The sequence below is a fragment of the Malania oleifera genome, chromosome 4 (assembly GCF_029873635.1).
Source record: "Malania oleifera isolate guangnan ecotype guangnan chromosome 4, ASM2987363v1, whole genome shotgun sequence".
Classification (NCBI taxonomy): Eukaryota; Viridiplantae; Streptophyta; class Magnoliopsida; order Santalales; family Ximeniaceae; genus Malania; species Malania oleifera.
The window spans coordinates 14,308,134-14,326,115 of NC_080420.1; the positions used below are offsets into that span (position 1 = coordinate 14,308,134).

Consider the following 17,982-nt stretch of genomic DNA (forward strand, 5'->3'; position numbering starts at 1 on the left):
CGGGTTAGTACCACCCTCAAAAGATGAGGGTTTCAGACGAGTGAATTGATCAATCGTGCAACCCTGATTCACTGGTGCGTAGCTTGATCCCCTGAAGTCCCGTCTCATTTCTTCCCTAACCCAACGAGCTATTCCTCGCAACAGTCAAGAGATGTCAATCTCATCCCTGCTGGAAGCTCCTAACTCGCTTCCTCCTCCTTTATCAACTCCTTTGCCTCTAGGATCCATCCCTGAATATATATATAACAAAGGTAAGTTTAATATCTCTACATCTTAATATAACAGACAAAAATCATAAAATAAGAAATCATTTTAATATTAAAATCCTAAATTAAACATCCGATATTCAATTATCCACAATCATTTTAACCTTCAAATTCGAATTCCAAATTTCAGTTTCTCCGCTTGGAAACATCACCGTCGATGGATTTACCGTGGTTTTCTAAAACCGTTGACTGATTTAGAAAATCACAGAAGTCCTTCAAAGAATGTCTACCTCCAGGCTATGAAACAAATTCAAACTCTTGTTAACACCCTAATCTACCCATTCCTACCCTTATCCAACTCAAACCTATACTCTGATGTTAATTCTCCTAAAGCCTGTGAGACTATTATGCTCTGATACCAACTATAATGCCTTAGACCCGCTACGTGGGGTCCGAAGTGTTGTAAGACCAATCATGCATCTCTGATACCATTCACGTAGTAGAATTAATTAAATAACCTAAAAAAATACCAAAGTTCTATATTTACATATGCAAACCCATAAAAAGGTACATCTAGTCTTTATATTACATAACTAGGACAAAATATATTAAACATAAAACTAAACACATATCCATTCTAGTATCCACTCACAAAAACTAACCTCGCCTTGGAGCTATCTAAGCTCGATCATCTAGAAGACCTGAAAAGATTAAATAATCGACGGGGTGAGATACCTCCCAGTAATGAAGAAATAAGTTACAACAGTGTATGGCTGAAGTGTTTAATATAATTACAAAATATACATACAATTGCATTTCACTATCAATAGCAGCCAAGAAAACACATTCATAATCACAACATTGTTGACTTCTATGTCTCCCAATTGCAAACACACAATAAAACATAATTCTGCAGTATTCGCAACCATTTGATTGTCAAAGTTGTTTTCATACCACACGATTTTTTCAATATAATATTTAATCGAAAACAATATTTAGAATACCTGCACTGTTCATAAAATTATACCTAAATATATATAGAATTTATACCCAAAATTAGCATATTTAAAATTAATAAAAATATTGTTTTAAAGTATTTCCCCTTACTTGCTCCTCAGGATTCTACCTAAAATCGAACAAACATGAGACCCTGTATTCCAAAAAATCTTAACTTACTCAAATCTTAGAAAAATACTCATTTAATGTTTCCTAGGCTTTAAATAACTATATTTAACACAAAAACTTCAAAATAACTCACTTACGTGGGTTTTGGGACGTTTCCTAAACTTTTCAAATCATAAATTTGCTTCACCTATGTTAGTTTTGGTGTATTCCCAAGAGGGGGTGAATTGGGTATTTAAAAATTATCTCCTAAGTTCAACTAATCTAACAAAAGTATTACTCAACCTAGGGTCTGTCTAAGCACATACCAATACCCCAACAAAATAATACTGAGCAGACATATAAAACAGATGCTGTAGACTCAATATTTCCCAATCAATTCAAATTATTTAAAACATGCACAACATTCATATAAAAATTCAAATATAAACATACATGTGCATAAATTAAATTGCAGAAATATAAAGAGTATAGGGAAACAGAGAGTCGACACAAGATATGTTATCAGGGTTTGGCCAACTGTGCCTACGTCTCCACCTCTAGCTCGCAAGCCTGAGGGATCCACTAATGCTCACTTAACGGGTGGAGCGGCACCAATTACAACCAGGTCAATTAGCACAAAACTGATCTCAACCTTTACAAATTCTCCTTGCGGGGCGGAGAAGACCCTAGGTCAAATTCACAAGGCTAACCCCAACCTTTACACAATCCTTACCGTGTAACGTCCCTCAATTTCAAAATATAAAATGTCACATAATAGATAAAATGGTCAACCCGAACCCGTGGGTAACGGGGATACCTGTCAAACACAGCGGAATTCTACGCAGCAGTAAACATAAAATCCGAACATCCATCCATAAAGCATAATACCATAGCTTTCTATAACATTATAAAATTGTACTTCTATACATTCTCATATACATCAAAATATCTCTAGGGTCGAACACAAAATAACTCAGACCCTATTACAAAATCTTACCCTTTTCATAGGGTAAGCTTACTAGCTTAATGGCGGCCTTGACCCGCCGGTCTCTTAGGGGCTCCTAAAAAATTAATTAAGTTTGGGGGTGAGACACTTCTCAGTAAGGGAAAATAAACTAAATACAGCTCTGTGGCAACATGAACATTTAAGGCAATTATACATATACAGTGCATTTCATATTTTATAAAATTTATCATATCATACTGAATAATCATATGCTTCCATATTTTCTAATAAGTTATATCATACATAAAACATCTGTTATAGATGAATAGTACTGAAAACATACCCAGGACGAATAGCTAGCTAATGTCATGTATTACCCCCCATGACAGGTTGTGCAGCCCGAAGGCGGGACCCGACAATGGCTGGCAGACCACTGCCGAATCAAATATGTCTGTAAGTACGATGGGCCCGCCACACCCTAGTCCGGACTGCCAGGTGGACGTCCACACTCTACTGAAAGCTACATCGACTATCCATCTCTCATCTCCTCGTGGGATGGTTAGCACTAATCTGACGTAGATATTTGATCTACAATATAACTACGGTACCGAGCTCCTGAACTGAACTAAACTAACATCCGGGTTCTGATAACATATGGTACATAATTTCGTAAACACGGCCTCGTGCCGAACATTTTATAAATACGGCCTCGCCCCAAAATCATACATACGGCCTTATGCCGAAATCATAGTAAATTTGGCCTCGTGCCAAAAATCGTAAGTACAGCCTCACGCCGATAACATAAATATGGCCTCGCGCCAAAACATAAATATGCCCTCGTGCCGATAACATAAAACACATGGCCTCGCGCCAACATCATTTCAGGTATATATATATATATATATATATATATATATATATATATATATATATATATATATATGCTCTGAAAATAAATCATTTATCATATATTCGTCAAAATCATCACAACATAACTCATCTTTTCATAATACCTGAAAACATGTTTTACTCGTAAAATCATTCATATCATGATTCACTTCACATAAAATAATGTTCATGCCACACATATACCGTTTCATAGCTTTATATTAAATGAATGATAAGAAAGAAAGAGAGGGAGCAAGAAAGCAACTTGGGTTTTTGTCATCTCACTTTGTTTATCAACCTCCCTTCTTCCTCTCCCGTTCTCTCTCTCTCTCTCTCTCTCTCTCTCTCTCTCTCTCTCTCTCTCTCTCTCTCTCTCTCTCTCTCTCAAATCTCAATCAATTGCAGAATTTGATCCGAAATTTCTGTTTTCAATTTGCATAGATAAATGGGGAAGTCAGGATTTACAAAACCTTGTGGTTGTTGCATATACACGGCCTCCTCTAGATCACCATGTAAAAAGGCATTTTTTTGTGTCCAGTTGATGTAACGACCGGTTTGAGGAAATAGCAAGTGAGGGCAGAATCCGAATAGTAACTGGTTTGACAACAGGGGAAAAGTTTCATTGTAGTTTAGGCCTCCTTGCTGATGGAAACCTTTGGCTACAAGGTGAGCCTTGCGCCCTTCCAAGGAACCATCAGCCTTTCTTTTTGTTTTGAGGATCCGCTTGGGTCCCAAAACATTGAAGGAAGATGAATGAGGGACTAGATCTCAAGTATGATTTTGTAACAAGGCTTGAAATTTAATTTTCATGGCTTCACACCATTCATGACATTTGGAAGCTTCAGTGTAAGATTGTGGTTCTTCTAGAATTGTGGAGGTGGTAAGAGCAAGGGAGGGTTTACTAAAGGGCCAAGGGGTTGTGCCATCTATGCAAGTAAGGGGACAGTGAGTATTTAACTTAGACCAGGTAACCATGGGGTGATTATTCTACGTTGGGGCAGTAGAAGATGAGCGATCATGGCGAGGCGATGAAGACCCAGACCTAGAAGATGAAGTCAAAGACTCTGAAATTTGAGTGGGTGAATGTGACGAGGTGGAAGGAGTTGACGAGAAGTGGGTAGGTGTAGGTGGGCTAGACTCGGGATGTGAGGGATTGAAAGAAGACATAGCACATGGTATGGGCAATTGAGGGGAGATGGGTCATGTGGATGTGGACCAAGAAGGAATGTGAAGGCTCGAATAGGCAGTTTGTGAAATAGTAGCTGGTCAGGGCGAAGCAAAGGGGAAATGGGCCTTATTGAATTGCACATCTCGGGAGACATAGACATGGCTTGACAAAACATGAAGGCAATGATAGCCTTTGTGGTATGGACTGTAGCCCATAAACACACAGAGTTTGGATCGCAAATCCATTTTATGACGGTTGAAAGGCCTTAAGTTGGGCCAACAGGCCGAGCCAAATGTGCGAAGGAACTTGTAATCAGGTGGTTGACAAAAGAGAGTTTGAAAAGGTGAGTTATGATTGAGAATTGGAGTGGGCATTCGATTAATGAGAAATACAACTGTTTGAAATTCCTCGGACCAATATTGAGATGGCATTGATGCCTATGTTAAAAGTGAGAGGCCAGTCTCAACAATATGGCGTTGACAGCGTTCTACACTTCCATTTTGGGCATAAGAACAAGGACATGTAATGTGATGAACAATGCCATGTGATTGAAGTAATTTTTGAAGAGGGAAAAATTCCCCTCCCTAATCAGATTGCACGGCCAAGACATCTATTGAAAAATAATTACTAACATAACATAAAAAGGCTAAGAAAAAATTAGACACATCATATTTTGATTGAAGTGGAAATAACCATATGAATTTGGTAAAATCATCTACAATGGATAAGTATAACCGACACTCAGTTGTGGATAACACGAGGAGGGCCCCAAACATCAAGAAAAAGTAATGCAAACAATTTCGTAGATCTAGAAGCCGATAAAGGGTGAGGTAAGGCATGTGGTTTAGATTGCAAACATGATGCACACGAGTGATCAGTGTTGGGAGTAGTCACAAGGAGTTGAAACCGATGGGTTGTGAGAGAGGTAATCTTTTTTTAGGGATAACCAAGACGCATATGCCATGTTTGAGAGCTTGTTGTTTCACCAAGGAAGGCTTGAGGAGGAGCAGGGGTTGAGGTCGTGGCATCATGAGGCAGGACATACAAGCCATTTTCAATGGTGCTTTTAGTTGTGTAAATCCTTCACAAAGAAACAATTGGAGTGAAATTCAAAGTAAACAGAATTATCAAGACAGAATTGACGAACGGAGAGTAAGTTTTTAGCAATGGAAGGAACATGAAGAATATGATAAAGAAGAAAATCGCCAATTGAGGAGCGAAGATGAGCTAAACCCATGTGTTGAATTGACAATGATGAACCATCTCCAATACTGACTTGGTTAGATCCTTGATAAGAAGAAGAGTCCAAATGGAGGTTGTTGAAGTCTGTTGTGAAGTGATTAGTAGCATCCGTATCTAGGAACCAAGCATTGTACTAAGGTGCTGGTATAGGCACGAACGTAAAAATGGCTGTCAAAGAAGATGGAGCTGGTGCTTGATAACTCTGATTAAATCTATGGTAGCAAAAGAGGGTGGTATGTCTAGGTTTGTAGTACACTTGACACAATGGTCTGGTGTCTGGTCAATTGGAGAAATAACAAAATGCAAAGCAAGTGTTTGACAAAGTGCCTCAAAGAATCTACATTGATTCAGAATTTTCTTACACAATGTATTGAGCCAAAATACAAACTTATATAAACACAAAATTCAAATAACAGCTTTCCACAATTTATGGATCAAATGACACATGTTTACTGAGAATATTCTCTCATCTGTTGCATTCCTCATGTGTGGTTGAGTAAGTTCTCTTTAAAATTCTAAGAGAGCATAAAAAAATCTTTGAAAGGCCTAGACATTTTTTATATATATATATAAGTAAACCTAATTCTTGTATCATTGAGGATAAGCAGATTCTTATTATGAATAGCTATAGATTTCCAATGATCAGTCATTCTTATTTTGATTTTAAAAGTTCTTACAATAAAAATAATGGGCTGGTGAAAATATATTGGTCGCCATGATTTAGAAAATGCTATAAATATATATATATATATATATATATATATATATAAAATAAAAATAATGGGCTGGTGAAAATATATTGGTCGCCATGATTTAGAAAATGCTATAAATATTGGTCACCAGCCCATTATTTTTATTCTCAATATTATCCGTTTTGACGCATATATAATTAATTTCCCATTTCCAAGTGTTTCCATTTGATAACAAATCATTTTGAAAAAAACAAAATACATGGCCAAAAAAGAACACAAATAGTTATCTTCCCTTGTTCAATTCCTACAATGGGTCTTTTAACCATGGACTAAACCAAATTAAATCCAACCATTGAACCAAACGTTGTTTTTCGAAAATCACATTGACAAATAGCGGAAAATTCTTACACAGATTCTTGCCAAACAATACCCGCATCTCAAATTGTCAATTTTCATTCTGTATTTAATAAGAATGAAATTCTATTTTCATTCTTATTTTCTCCTTTCCTTCTACTACAAATTCTTTAATCTAGACAGAATCTTGGAAAAGGACTATGTAATCAACCAATAGAATGAAATATTGGAAATTCAAAATTACCCGCCATCAAGCATACGAAAAAGGCACATGTAACATTTCACATTTTATTTTTCCTAAAAAAATTAAGCAAATCTACACCTTTTTATTTTGTAAATTTTATAATTTAATTAAATTCTTCTTTTAAGTCAACAATCAATCTCTAGTCCTCTTGAATTATTGTATGCTGTTGGACAAATGTAATCAAGTGACCATAAATTTTTTATTGAAACTTAGAATTTGGATAAGAATACTTTAGGATGTTAAGAGGTAGACAACAAAGAGTTATAGATGATTACAAATTAGCAATTAGTTATGAATTAGTCATGAGATAATTAATATTGTCCTGTAGATATTGTCATTAGCTTCCATTTAAAATAAATAAATAAATAAATAAACACCAAAAGAGTGGAAATCCCCTTTCTATATGTATAAATAAGCTCCATTGCTAGCCCCCAGGGCGTGGTTCAAGTGGTAAGCTCGTCCTCTGGGAATGCCTCTCACGAGGTCAGACTTTGCGCCTCCCAGGTTCGAGTCTTCCTCTGGGCTCCTAAATTTACATACTCATGGTGTTGTGGGGCCAGTATCACGAGGCGTGGGATTAGTCACAAACCGTAAAATGGACGTGGACACCCGATGATATCCAAAAAAAACAAAAAAGCTCTATTGCTGACCCCTAGGGTGTGGTTCAGGTGGTAGTGCGGGTTGCAGGGGTGCTTCTCACGAGGTCAAGTGTTCAAACCCTCCCGGGTTCGTTTCCGCCCCTGGATTCCTGAAATTTACCTCCCTTTAGAGTTATAGGGTCGACTTCAAGGGGCGCAGGATTAATCACGTGAACCGTAAAACGGACACGTGGAAACCTGGTGCATAATTCAAAAAAAAAAAAAAAAAGCTCCATTGCTACTAAGAAATAAATGTAACCATAGATTACAAGAGGCAATAGAACAATCAAACTTACCAGTCCTCTACGGTTCAAAGACTGCACATCATTGTCAAAGTCAGCAGGTCTTCTTCCATTCATAATCTCTAATACAAGGATGCCAAGGCTGACGACATCAGATTTCTTAGAAAAGTGCCTCCCATTGCATATTCAGGACTGAGGAGACATATACCCCCACTATATTCATCATTTCATATACAGATCAGAAGCACTGGAAAGCGAATAATAAAAATTATACTATTTAGTTTGCTTTCTCATTGATGAACATGGGCTAACAGAATGAAGCAAATCTACAAGAAGTGGTTACTTACTAGGTCCTGAAACCCTCATCTTATTGCCTTGACCTTGATTGCCTCCAAGCATCCTAGCGATGCCAAAGTCTAAAATTTCTCAATTAGGCTCTTCATCTAACAAAATATTACTTGCCTCGTACATCTATGAATCTATGAATGAATCTGGCAGAGAATGATGTAAAATGAAAGAAGAAAACGATAAATTTAAAACAAGGGGAAACAAAGTTAGATTAAAAACTCCACTACTTCATTGGTAAGAAAATGACCATTATATAGGCTAAAAACAAACGGTTACAAGCACAAAAATAGGCACCACTAACATCATGCTACCACTAACATCATGCTAAATACTCCTAGGCACCACTAACATCATGCTTAACAACTTTTAGGCACCACTAATATCATGCTAACTAACTCCTACAAACTAGGCAAAAAATAAAACACATTTGCTGCTATTAATTTATTCAACAAACTCTCCCTTAAACTAATGTTCCATACATAACATCAGTTTAATAAGGCTTAAACTTTAAAACGTCATCCCTCAGATAAAGTCCTTTGAACTGCAAACACCAAGTAACTCTCTGAGCTTCTAAAATGCTGGAAATTTGAGAGGCTTTGTCAAAATATCAGCAATCTGGTCTTCACTTATGCAGTAAACCAGATTAATAACTCCATCATTTGTGAGATCTCTCGAGAAATGATCACATCTATATGCTTTCTTCGACCATGTAAAACAAGATTCTTTGAGAGCTTTATTGCTGAATTGTTGCCACAGTAAATGAGAGTAGGCTCATCTTCTTTGAACTGCAGCTCTTCAAGAATCTTCTTCAGCCAAATAGCTTGACAAGCACAAGCTATTGCTGCAACAAATTCAGCTTCAGTGGTTAACAATGTGACGATTGGCTGCTTCTTTGATGACCATGAAACAGCTCCTGTTCCCAACATGAAAACATATCAAATGTACTTTTACGATCATAAGAATCTCCTGGATAATTACTATCTGTAAAGCCAAACAAATCTGACTTTTCTCCCTTTTTGAAGAACAACTCAAACTCCTTAGCACCTTACAAGTACCTAAGAATTCTTTCTGCAACCAAAAGATGAATCTCTGTTGGACACTCCATGTATCTACTAATGACACTTATAGTATGCATTATATCAGGTCTTGTTGCAGTCAGATACATTAAGCTCCCTATAATTTGCTTGTAAAGAGTACTGTTAACCTTCTTTCCTCCATCATCTTTGTTTAGCTTCAAACCAAACTGAGATGGTGTATTCACAGGATTACAATCCTTCATCTAAAACTTGTCCAAGATTTTTCCCACATATTTCTGCCAAGAAAGTAATGCATCATGCCAAGATCAGACATTTCAAATTCAGTCATCATGGATTTCTTAAACATGGTTGTATTACTTCCAGTATAGATTAGATCATCTACATATAAGCAAACAATGAGCATTTTCCCTCCATCCTCAACTTTTATGAAAAGTGTATGTTCATAAGGACATTTTTGAAATCCTTCCTTCAAAAAATAAGTTTCTATATAATAATACCAAGCTCATGGGGTTTTAATCCATATAGAGCCTTTTTAGTCTATACACTTTATGCTCATTTCCAGATTTCACATAACCAGGACGTTGATTGATAAATACCAGATCCTTCAAATCTCCATGGAGGAATGCCAACTTCACGTCTAGCATGATGTTAGTGGTGCCTAGAAGTTGTTTAGCATGATGTTAGTGATGTCTAGGAGTTGTTTAGCATGATGTTAGTGGTGTCTAGTTTTGTGCTTGTAACCTTTCATTTTTAGCCAACATAATCGCCATTTCCTTATCAATGAAGTAGTAGAATTTTCAATCCAACTTTGTTTCCCCATGTTTTTAAATTTATCGTTTTATTGTTCCATTTTACATTAGTGGTATCATAGCCAAGTTAGAGTTCCACAATGGCTTCTGAAACTTTTGTACAGCTAGCCATTCCATGCTTTGATGGTCAATATAACCATTGGAGCATGCTCATGGAAAAATTTTTGAGGTCCAAAGAATATTGGACAGTTGTTGTTTCTAGAGTAGCAGAACCAGCAACAGGTGTTGTGCTGACAGATGCACAGATGGTGGAACTTGTAGGGAAGAAGTTGAAGGATCTCAATGCAAAGAATTATCTCTTCCAGGCAATTGATCGTTTCATCCTAGAAATCATTCTTCGTAAAGAAACTTCCAAGCAAATCTGGGACTCTATGAAGAAGAAGATGAGGGCACAGCAAAGGCAAAGAGAGCACAACTGCAAGCACTTCGAGGTGATTTCGAAACTTTACACATGTAGTATGGAGAATCGGTGATAGATTACTTCTCCAAGACGATGTCAATTGCAAATAAGATGAGAATCCATGGCGACCAAATGAAAGATCTCACTATCATTGAGAAGATTCTTCGTTCGATGACAAAAAAATTCAACTATGTTGTTTGTTTGATTGAGGAATCTAAAGACATTGACAGCATGTCAATTGATGAATTGTAGAGTTCTTTGTTGGTTCATGAGCAGAAAATGAATCAGCAAAACAAGGAGGAGCAAGCATTACAAGCCTCGGCATCAAAAGGAGAAGGTCATGGATGAGGAAGAGGCAGAGGCAGAGGTGGCAATGATGGTAGACACTCCAATCAGAAATCTGAAGATTCTGATTCTTAAGGGAGAGGAAAAGGCCATGACAACACAACAATCATTTAATACCTTCCAAGTCAAAGTCAGTAGACAAATCAAGAGTTGAATGCTACAGGTGTCACAAGTTTGGCCACTACAAGTCAGAGTGTCGTACTAATCTAAGGAGAGAAGGTGGAAAGCAGTCTAATTTTGCTTAGAAAGAAGAAGAAGTGTCTTTGTTGATGGCTTGTCACATGAAGGAGGAAACCCACAAGAAATTCTTGTGGTACTTAAACACTGGCTGCAGCAACCATATGAGTGGAGAGAAGTATGTATTTTTTGAATTGGATGAAGCTTTTCGTGATGTTGTGAAGTTCGGTGATGGCTCTACAATCTTTGTTATGGGAAAGGGAAAGGTAGCAATTCAAACCAACAAAAATTCTATTCAAACTATTTCTAACGTTCCTTTTGTTCCTGATTTGAGAACAAACTTACTCAGTGTTGGTTAGCTACAAGAAAAAGGATATGGAATCTCGATAAAAAGTGGAGTCTGCAGAATTGAAGATGAGAAGTTGGGCTTGATATCTAAAGTCAACATGACAGCCAATCGAATGTTTCCATTGTATCTCCATGACACCGCTCACTTAAGTCTTTTTGTACGATTGGGAGAGAAGGAATGGTTATGGCATTTTTGCTATAGGCATCTTAGCTTTGGTGGGTTGAAGACTTTACAACAAAAGAATATGGTGACAGGTCTTCCTCAAATTATAGCTCCTTCTAAAGTTTGTGAAGAATGCGTTGTTAGCAAACAACATTGTAATAAATTCCCACAAGGGAAATCATGGAGGGCAAAGACTACACTGGAGCTTGTTCATTCTGACATTTGCGGGCCAATAACTCCATGCTCTAATGGAGGTAAGAGGTATATACTTACTTTCATTGATGATTTTAGTAGTAAAAGCTGGGTTTATTTTTTGCAAGAGAAGTCTGAAGTCTTTCTAGCCTTTAAAAGCTATAAAGTGCTGGTTGAGAAAGAAGTTGGCAGTCCCATAAAAATTCTTCACATAGATCGTGATGGAGAATATAACTCGCATGAATTTGCAACTTTCTGTAAGACTCATGGAATCAAGAGGTAGCTTACAGCAATTTATACGCCCCAACAAAATGACGTTTGTAAAAGGAAGAATCGTATTATTCTAAATATGGTGATAAGTCTTTTAATATGGAGCTGTATTCCGAAGAGCTTGTGGCCTGAAGCAGTTAACTAGAGCATTCATATATTGAATAAAAGTCCCACACTTGCTGTTCAAAATAAGACACTAGAGAAAGCATGGAGCGGACGGAAACTAGCTGTTGATCACTTCAGAATTTTTGGTTGTGTTGCATATGCCCATATTCCAAATCAAAAGAGGAAGAAGTGGATGACAAGGGAGAAAAATGTATTTTTCTTGGTATTAGTGATCAGTCAAAAGCTTAGAAACTTTATAATATTAACACTAAGAAAATACTTATCAGTTGAGACTTTGTTTTTTATGAAGATCATATCTGGGAATGGAGCAAAAATGAAGTTTGAGATCCAATTCCAACTAGTTTTGATGGAGAAGATGGTGATGAAGCAAACCAGCCACAGAAACACCTTGGTCCAGCAACTGATGCATTTGAGAATCCTCAAAATGAAACTCCTGCAGCCTCTGAAGTCACTCCAACAGCACCAGAAGCAGTAGCTGAATCATGTTCTCATCGTGTTTGAAGTAGGCCAGCATGGATGTCAGATTACGAGGTAACCATAATTGATCAATCTGAAGACCAAATAACTTATTTTGCTATATTTTCAGATTTTGATCCTACAGTGTTTGAAAGTGTTGTCAAAGAATCAAAATGGCGAAAGGCTATGAATGTTGAAATTGCAGCCAACGAAAGGATGACACTTGGGAGTTATCTGATCTTCCAGAAGAGCACAAAACAATTGGCATGAAGTGGGTTTACAAGACAAAGCTGACGGAGAATGGTAAAGTAGACAAGTACAAGACACACTTGGTGGCCAAGGGCTATAAGTAAGAGTGCGGTGTTATTATAAAGAAGCCTTTGCTCTAGTTGAAAGGAATGACACAACCAGATTGGTGATTGCATTAGCAGCTCAAAACTCAGGGCCTATCTTGATGTAAAATGGAAGAAGAAAACAATAAATTTAAAAACAAGAGGAAACAAAATTGGATTGAAAACTCTTCTACTTCATTGATAAGGAAATGGTCATTATATAGGCTAAAAAAAAATGGTTACAAGCACAAAAATAAGCACCACTAACATCATGATAACAACTCTTAGGCACCACTAACATCATGCTAAACAACTTCTAGGCACCACTAACATCATGTTAACTAACTCCTACAAACTAGGCAGAAAATAAAACACATTTGCTGCTATTAATTTTTTCAACAAACTCTCCTTTAAACTAATGTTCCATACATTACATCAGTTTAATAAGACTTAAACTTTATAGCGTCATCCCTCAGATAAAGTCCTTTGAACTGCAAACACCAAGTAACTCCCTAAACTTCTAAAATACTGGAAATTTGAGAGGCTTTGTTAGAATATCAGCAATTTGGTCTTCACTTTTGTAGTAAACCAAATTAATAACTCCATCATTTGTGAGATCTCTCAAGAAATGATACTTCACATCTATATGCTTGCTTTGACCATGTAGAACAAGATTCTTTGAGAGCTATATTGCTGAACTATTGTCATAGTAAATGAGAGTAGGCCCATCTTCTTTGAACTACATCTCTTCAAGAATCTTTTTCAACCAAATAGCTTGACAAGAACAAGCTATTGCTGCAACAAATTCAACTTCAATGGTTGACAATGTGACGATTGGCTGCTTCTTTGATGACCATGAAACAACTCCTGTTCCCAACATGAAAACATACCAAGATGTGCTTTTACGATCATCAGAATATCCTGCATAATCACTATCTGTAAAGCTAAACAAATCTGACTTTTCTCCCTTTTTGAAGAACAACTCAAACCCCTTAGTACCTCTCAAGTACCTAAGAATTCTTTTTGCAGCCAAAAGATGAATCTCTATTTGACACTTCATGTATCTACTAATGACACTTACAGCATGCATTATATCCGTCCTTGTTGCAAGTACATTAGGCTCCCCATAATTTGCTTTTACAGAATACTGTTAACCTCCTTTCCTCCATCATCTTTGTTTAGCTTCAAACCAAACTCAGATGGTGTATTCATAGGATTACATTCCTTCGTCTGAAACCTGTCCAAGATTTTTCCCACATACTTCTTCTGAGAAATAAGAATGCCGGTAGAAGACTGCAACACTTCTATGCCAAGAAAGTAATGCATCATGCCAAGATTAGACATTTCAAATTCAGCCATCATGGATTTCTTAAAACTTCCAAACATGCTTGTATTACTTTTAGTATAGATTAGATCATCTACATATAAGCAAACAATGAGCATTTTCCCTCCATCCTCAACTTTTATGAAAAGTGTATGTTCATAAGGACATTTTTGAAATCCTTCCTTCAAAAAATAAGTTTATATACGATTATATCAAGCTCGTGGGGTTTGTTTTAATCCATACAAAGTCCTCTCTAGTCTATACACCTTATGCTCATTTCCAAGTTTCACATAACTAGGAGGTTGATTGATAAATACTAGTTCTGTCAAATTTCCATGGAGGAATGCCGACTTCATGTCCAGCTGAAAGATAGGCCATGAGTTCTGAGCTGCTAATGCGATCACCAATTTGATTGCATCATGTCTTGCAACTAGAGCAAAGAATTCTTTATAATCAACACCGCACTCTTGCTTGTAGCCCTTGGCCACCAAGCGTACCTTGTACTTGTCTACTTCACCATTCTCCTTCAGCTTTGTCTTGTAAACCCACTTCACGCCAATTGTTTTGTGCCCTTCTGGAAGATCAGATAACTCCTAAGTGTCATTCTTTTCGATGACTGCAGTTTCAGCATCCATAGCCTTCCGTCATTTTGATTCTTTGACAGCACTTTCAAACATTGTAGGATCACAATTTGAAAATAGAGCAAAAGGAGTGATTCGGTCTTCAAATTGATCAATTCCGGTTACCTCATAATCCAACATCCATGCTGGCCTCCTTCGAACACAATGAGAATGTGATTCAACATTTTGCTAATGCGCCAAAATGGAGTGTCTACACCTGTGGATGGATCCATAGGGCTTTTCTAGGATGTTAGCTGTTACCTTCCCCATGATTTCTTGTTTCGCAAGGACAAGTTGGATACCAACATCAAAACAAGGTTTCCAGTGTCTAAAAAGGCCGTACAATTGAATTATTACCAGAGTTTGTACCATTTGATAACGAAATAACCTCTCAATTTCCATCCAAAACCACAAGACAACGACCTTCACAAACATTCAGAATTCTAGAAGAATCCTAAAGGTTTATCTTCGTTACTTACCCATAAGAAATGATTACTGAAACCTGATTGTAATAGGTTCCAGTATAGAGATTGGTGGAATTTGCAGAACTGAAGAAACCCGATCTGAAGGTACTGCCGCTGGAGATTGTAGTCTCCCAATCTTTGAAGAACTGAGAGGATGTGATTGGTGCCTACGGTAGAAAAAAACTTTGGACTCCACTGGGATCAAAGATTTAGTTAAAAAAAAAACAAAAGAAAACCAAAGAGGAAACAATAAGGAATATTGTCTGAATCCTATTAAAAATCAAATATCGCTCAAGAATGATTATTTTTATAAAAAAAAATAAAAATCAACTCTTAATGACATGCGAAATAAAACTTATGTTCATTAACTTATGTTATATTTTTTATTTTCTTTAACCAGAAAGATAGAATGAAAGAAATGAGTAACATACTAATCCTCGGGGTGTGGTTTAGATGGTAGTACGGACTGCAGGAGTGTCTCTCATGAGGTCAAGTGTTTAAACCCTCCTAGATTCGTTTCCGTCCCTGAACTCCTGAATTTACCCTCTCTTTAGAGTTGTGGGATCAATTTCAAGGGACGCGGGATTAGTCACGTGGACCGTAAAACGGACACGTGGATACCTGGTGTGTAATCCCAAAAAAAAAAAGAAACAAGCGATATACTTGTGCATAGCTGCCCATTCAGTCCGTGAATTTGGAGTGCGGGACCACATTATGAACTATATGGCATCTTCGCATCATCCGTCATTTCACATTCACATCCACATATTTCTTTCACCAAATATCTCATTCCAACCAGTCGTTCCAAGTACTCCAATTAGCCATATTGGTGAAATTTACTAAATAGGCAAGTTCTGAAGTTTCAAATCCATAACCTTCAACTGGCCCGCAAGTCCTTTTCTTCGTTGTTATTGTTTGACATCAACTACTGTATAAGATAAGAGGAACGAAAACGATATTCTAATAAAAATCTAGCAAGTTGCAGAATCTTTTGCTGCATCAACGAAAATGATCAAGGCAGCAACTTTTTTGTACATTGAAACTACATAGATTACTCTGAGCTATGAATAATTAGGGAAAGAACTGAGATGCAAATCGTTTTCTTTGCTAAAAAATTTTCGGCAGATCAAACGCAAATAAAATTAAAAGACAAAAATAACAAGATCATAAATGGAGGTTACAAATTCAAAATGGGAAGGAGGCGGCATACCCACACCAGAGCGCCGTGTTGATGGAGAGTAAAAAACTTTTAGCAGAAGGAATGAAGAATTTGAGCCGAGGATCTGCCGATTATCCACCATTATTGCTGCGTTCCTCAGGGACTAGGGCAGGACGGAGCTGCCGAAGCGACAACGACGCCGATGGACATGAAGTCAAAAATTGACCCTAATGTTATCTGACTAAATTTGCTCAAGGAACGAGATTTAATATAGATTTTATTTTATTTTATTAATAATTCTACATATTCTATTTTCAAAAATCTTTTTAACTGTAATTTGTAACATATGTTGTTTCAATTTTTTGTGTTTTCCTTATTGAATAAAGAATCATGTAATAATTTAAATTTACACATAGAAAATAAATTAAATTTTTTAATTTAATTTAAAATATTATTTTTATCATAAATTAATATAACAATCATACAAATATACACTAATAATAAGATTATTTTTAATTAAAAAGAAAAATCTTATATTATTTTATTTAGCAGAAAATATTTAAATATTAATTAAAAATAATTATTATTGAAATTATTAACTAAAAATCGTAATAATTGAAATTGAAATTTTGTTTAAAACTAATAATAATGCTTATTTAAATACAATCAAATGTCACTTATAATTTTTGGGGCTTCTCTAATCTAATACTTCTTATCAACACTTATTAAGTACAATGACCAATCTTCAATAGGAATAAGCCACGTAGTAGTCATTATATGCTTATTATAGGAAAAGGCTCCAATTTCACTATCTCAGCCTGAGTGCCCAGAATTTAGAAAGATGTGTGGTTGTACCATCCTTGCAACCTCAATTTCTTCTTTCCTAACTATCATTTCCCTTCTTCTTCTTCTTCTTTCTTCTGAAGATATAATTAATTAATGGTTAAAGTATACTGTTAGCTTTACCGTGATCCCAAGAGGGGGGGTGAATTGGTATTTTTAAAATTTAACCCCTAGGTATTCCTCCTAATAGCAGTATGTTCATAATCCTATGATCAATCTAATGCGAATAATATAAATATATAAGAAATTAAATGAGGCAGTTTAATTAATCGCACAAGCACCAGAAAGTAATAAATAAAGGGTGACACACACATATGTTATCGAGGTTTGACCAACTGCCTACGTCCCCGCCTTGGCTAACCAGCACAAGGATTATCACACTAACTTGCTCACCTGAACGGGTGGAGCGACACCTATACAAACCAGGTCAAATTATCACAGGGCTGACCTACAACCTTTACACCAATCTTTACCGGACTGGATTACCGCCCCCTCAGGCCACGCCTGAAATCTCTCAGATATACAATCGAAAGGTACAATATTTGGGTGCTTTCATGTAAAGCAGATTTGTACCACAACTGCGTACAATATCACATACACCACAAATGATTTAATAATTTAAGCTTAGTGTGGTCTAAGTAGTTCAACTCTCAAATAGATTTTCTATCAGTGTAGTACGCACGTGAGAGTGTCAATAATAATCTGTGTATTTCAAAATATTCAATCAAACATGTTCACACAGAGTATCAAGCGTTAAGAATATCAACTAGCAGAGTATCTTAATCACATGAATATGTATATGCTTAGATTGCAAAGTAGATAATCTTTGTATTCAACAAATGATA

General features: G+C 36.5%; 1 long non-coding RNA gene across 1 annotated transcript; it reads right to left on the reverse strand.

The window, feature by feature from the left end:
• Window positions 1–703: 703 nt before the first annotated feature.
• On the reverse strand, window positions 704–16,537 carry LOC131152744 (uncharacterized). Its single transcript, XR_009136093.1, has 2 exons — window positions 16,346–16,537; window positions 704–907 (listed from the first exon to the last, which is right to left on the reverse strand). It is a non-coding gene; the product is annotated as an uncharacterized LOC131152744 (long non-coding RNA).
• Window positions 16,538–17,982: the final 1,445 nt, after the last annotated feature.